At 41.2% G+C, this 5,047-nt stretch overlaps 1 pseudogene; it reads right to left on the bottom strand.

Annotated features, from left to right (window-relative positions):
* Nucleotides 1-255: 255 nt before the first annotated feature.
* LOC106327122 lies at nt 256-4,841 on the bottom strand (annotated as a pseudogene).
* Between the last annotated feature and the right edge of the window lie 206 nt (nt 4,842-5,047).

The following is a 5,047-nucleotide window of genomic DNA, read 5'->3' as shown; positions in this document are numbered from 1 at the left end:
CCGAAATCCAAAAAATCCGACCCGAACGTGCAGGCGTACCCAAATCTATTTGTAGGTTGTTATGTGTCCGTTACAACAAAAACTGATCTAACCACACTTTAGGAACCTTGTATCTTATGGTGTCTCGCTTATATCATATTTAGTGAACCAAACCCAAATCGATTGTCTTTAGTCGATAAACAGAGAGGGCTACATTTATAATAAAACCATGAAACATACACCAAATGCGAGAGCAAAGTGAGAGTAGAGAAGATGTAGATAGAGTACTGTTTAAAGTTTTAAAAGCTTATGTACATTGAGATTAACATATAAACAATAAAAGACTTTAAAGAGAGTCTGCAAGAGATTAAAGAACTACTTAATAACAAGAACCGATACCAACCTCCATCTAACAACTCCAATCCATCATTTCTACTTATAAAAGAGCCTCTTCCATATTCTACTTACATTATACCTATAACCCATCATTTTGTTCACTTTATTATTATTAATTAGATAATAGCGCGGTGGGATTCTAATTTGCCAACAAAATACTCCAAAAATTGCACTCTCTTTTTCTAATAGCATATCTTATAAACCCCCGTAATCCCCCTTTTAGCTCTCCACGCTCCACCATCAAACCCTCCTCCTGATTTGGGTTTCTACATCTCCCTGCGTCGTTACAAAATACACCAAATATCATTTTCTTAAGTAATATGATATAAACTTTGTTCTATGTCCTGTTATTTTAGTTAAGAAGCATTTATAGATACCTCGGCTTGTAGGGTGTGTTGATTCTTTTGGTTCAAGAGTTCGCTGGACAATGAAGGATTAGATGCAAAATGCAGACTTGGCGTCCTTTGCATCTGATCCTTCCCCAACAACTGCTTCTTCCTCACTCCTACAGCTTAGAGTTCCCGGGTTCATCTTCCTTACTTCCTCTTTCGTGTATATGAAGATCTTGCGAACCATGCAACAAAACTCCCTGTGCATATATAATCATTTTGTCAGTGTTCAAAAATTAAAAGACTAGCAAAGATGGGAAAAAAACTGCATAAACTTACAGCCAAGGATCGTCTCCTACAAGCATCATATCATCCTCATCATCTGTGTAAACTATCAGCCAATCCTTCTTAGGAGCCATCAGCTCTCCATTGAACTCAAACAGCATATCCAATTCAGCTATTAACTCCTCGTAGTTCTGGAACTTTGAGAGATCCACTGACCGGCCGAGTGCAATCCCTTGCTTGTGAACCTTTTCAAAATAAAACAAAAGTGTAGTGTTCAAGAATCGCTTCAAGGGTTCCCACAAGTTCATAACAGCAAAGAGAAAAACTCACCTTTGTGCAACTCCTACTTGAGTTTGTTTTACTATGACCGTCCTTTCGACGGGGATGATTAGGCTGAGATGGTCTGCTTTGTTCACGATGATCATTTGTCGATTTTGACCCTTTTGACTGATCAGAAAGATCCTGAACCTTCGGAGATGCCATCTGTGTAAACCCTGAGTTCTCATTCAAGTTGTTCCTTTGAGACATAGTTGAATCGGTCTCATTCACGTTGTTGACCAGAGGAATGCCAAAAAGCCTGCAGTTCCCGTCTCTTGACTTTGCCGTCTCCTCTTGTACCATCTGAGGTCGTTCTGTTACATGCTCCCTAGCCTGAGTTTGCGTCTGAGCATGAACCGATTCCTCAAAATAATTCAAAGCACGGGGACGTATTGGCCAGTTACCACCAGCAGTCTCAGTAGTCAGAGAATGAAGCACTGGATATTCGCCATATGTTGCATTACCTCGCCCTTGGAAAGATGCATCAGATGCAGAAGGGATCTTAGGAGAATCATTCAACTTCAGGGAAAGACCAGAGTTCATCATCTGCCACTGGTTAGCAAGATAATCAAACTTGGCATCCTGTTCACTAAGGATTTTCTTTGCAGCCACTGAGGGTGATGATGAATGGTCATAGAAAGGTGTTTGATGACCGTGGGATGGAGCTACGTTCACCCCAAAGCCAGAAAGCAAATCCGTGTAAGCTGTTTCGTGCCTGCCTGAGGACATCCAGTTCTCAAATCTTCTAGAAGCCACATCAACCTTGTCGTCATCCGCTGAGGATTGCCACACAACAGAATTCTCAGGAGCATCGCACTGTACACTCTCAGTATGTTTTGTTTTCAAGGTCGGGTATTCTTGACCTTGCAAGACACTTGAAAGTCCACTTGCCGGTAAGGGGTATAAGGTTGCCTTAGATGCGCCTGTTACGTGGACACGAATTAGTCTTCCAATTTCACGAGTATAATTCAGTTTTCACATACTAATATTGTCAGCAATGAAGACTTTACCTTCTTTTATGTGCATGGAAGAGTCAGGAGATGAAAGAGCCATGTTAGATCTAGGCCTCTTGGGCCTAGTCATGGGGACAGGACTCAAAGCGGGAGGAGCAAGAGCTGGCTCTATCTTCCACGGAGATACTCTTTCAGGCCGAGGAATACTGGAAGTCTCATCCCATCTTACCTGAAAGAAAATTGAGCATTTAGCATTTATCACTATAACAATAGTCTTCATCTTCTCTGGGAACTAGATCATATACCTTGAGGGATCTCCACTTTGATTTTGCCCACCTCGTGGGGTCAGAGTCTTCAATCCCAACAATTGTGCCAGTAAACCTAATACAAATCAAAACAATCTGTGAGCTTCGCCTTCCACAGGAAATGATAAGAGTATGCCCAGTAACAATGATACATTTGACCAAAAAAACTGTCTACGGTCCACTTAAAAGCAGGAATCATTTTTTACCTCTGCTCAGGAGCCTCTTCGCCTTCAAATCTCATTTTAAATCTCATGCCAATGGAGTAGTTATTCTTCACAGACTCCATATACTGTTCAAACGGAACAATAAACTCAGATGGACTTGTCCTGTAGCAAACAAAACCACAACGCATGAACAATTAGTAAGTAACACTCGCAGGCCTTGTCAATAAGACAAACATAGCAAAGGCTCAAAGCTGTCATGATAGCTAAAACAAAACAAAACCTTGGTTTATAGTAGACTGTAAACATGGTTCCTGTTGAAATGGCATGGGATGCGGTGGCCAACACTCCTAGGTGCATACTGTGGCTGGATATAACAGATGATGGCACATTTCCCTGTTGTCGCATTGCACGCCTTACACCCACTCGTAATTCTCCATTCTCACCCCTACACAAGAATTAAAATATTTCACATCAAAGGGAAAAAAAAAACACGCAAAACAAAGTTTTTTTTCTTTTAGCAACATGAAAATTAAGAATCCACAAACCTTAGAAATATAAATGCATCGCCTGCAACCAGCCTCTTTGAGCTAACAAACACACTCCATCCACTCTGAAGCAAATGTCTTCGCGGTTGACCTGGTATAACATCAACAACCACATGAGTTTGACGACACAAAGGAACAGAAAAAAATACAAAATCCCTATACCTCTGAAAATATGCCTGAAACGCCACTCATTCGCATGCAAATCTTTAGCAACCAACTCCTGAGTAGGAGGTTGACGAGACATATCCTGAAGAAAAAAAAAAAGAAACAAATCCTGAATTAAAAAAAGACCATCTCGAAACAAAATTCAAGAAAACAGTTACTGAAACACCAACCAGAGGTGGGAGACACTCATCCGCATGCCGCCTAAGCACAGAAAACCCACCGTGCGTACTCGTATCCGACGCAGTCAAGGTTTTGCAGAACGAGTGCACCTGAAACCTCGGTGGCGGAGGAGGAGGCGCCTCTTTCTCAACTGCATTCTCATCTTGCTGTAAGACAAACATAAATAAATAAAATCAGTTTCTTGAAGAACAAGATCATCCTGTAATCAAAAGAATTTGTAATTAGCATACATTAGGCTCGGGAAGAAGAGTGATCTGCGCATAAACTTCGTCAGTGTCTACCTCTGCCTGTAAAAATCTAATGTTAGCTGACAATTCAAGAGTTTACCAATGAATCGAGAGAACACTACCTTTAAATCTACGTTAATGACTCGACAAAGGATCTTCGAAGGAAGATCATAAAGAGGCATCTGCTGCTCCGCCGCCTGGTTAGTCGACGCCTCCACCTAACCATCAAGAAAACAACAAAATTAAAAAAAAAATCACAAAACTTCTCAATTCTCAAATCTCAAATCTCAAATCTCAACCTGCTCGATGTGTCCCTGAGGGAAGTAGAAGACTCGATCATCTCGTCTAGGGACCGTCACGAGCGGACCTGCACAAGCGTGCCACAGCTCTCTATAGATTGCAGCTTCTTCATCAACTACTACGCATAAGAAATAGTCAGTCTCTAACCGCCGTAACCAAGCTAATCAGTAAAAAAAATGTTCAAAAAAAAAAAAAAAAAAAAAAAAAAAAAAAAAAAAAAAAAAGTTAAAAACGGTTAGACTTATTACCAACACGGTTTAAATTACTCTTTTGCCCTTCCCCTGCCACCACGGAGGCGGCGTTTTCTCCTCCTCCTCCTCCGTGATTACCTTTCACCGAAACCTCCGAGCTCGTCATACCTCAAAGCTCAGATCTGCTTCATCTGGTGTTCAAACAAGCCTCTACGCAAACGAAATCACCACTTGATTCCTTTTCTTCGTCTCTTATCTCAATCACCACTCGTTTAGCTTTCTCAACGAGTACAGCCTCCAATTTCAACCTCGATTCAGAGATAATACAGCTCTCTCTCTCTCTCGTCTTCCTCTTTCTCTACTTGCTTATGGCTCTTATCGGAGTCGGAGACGTTTTGTTAATCGACGACGAGATCAGTGACTTTGTTTCTTCTTCTCTCTACTTTCTCTCTCTTTTCTTTTTGGTATATTTTGTGTGTGTGTGTTTCTGGGTGTGAGGCGACCAAAGGCTTAACCAGAGTAAAAAGTTTCAACCGCGGAGAACCGGCATTCGCCGGTTAACGTTTCCCTTTCACACTGGCTATTCCCGGTTTTGTAACCATTTTCGGGGGACCAGGGGTCTTCCTCGACCTCACAATGCCAAAAGACAAGTCACGTTTTTTTAATTTTACTTTTCATTTATTATTTTAATATAATATTCCTTTCATTTC

This window comes from Brassica oleracea, chromosome C2, assembly GCF_000695525.1.
Source record: "Brassica oleracea var. oleracea cultivar TO1000 chromosome C2, BOL, whole genome shotgun sequence".
NCBI lineage: Eukaryota > Viridiplantae > Streptophyta > Magnoliopsida > Brassicales > Brassicaceae > Brassica > Brassica oleracea.
Note: the sequence above shows the minus strand (reverse complement) of the source record. Positions and strands in the feature narration are given on the sequence as shown.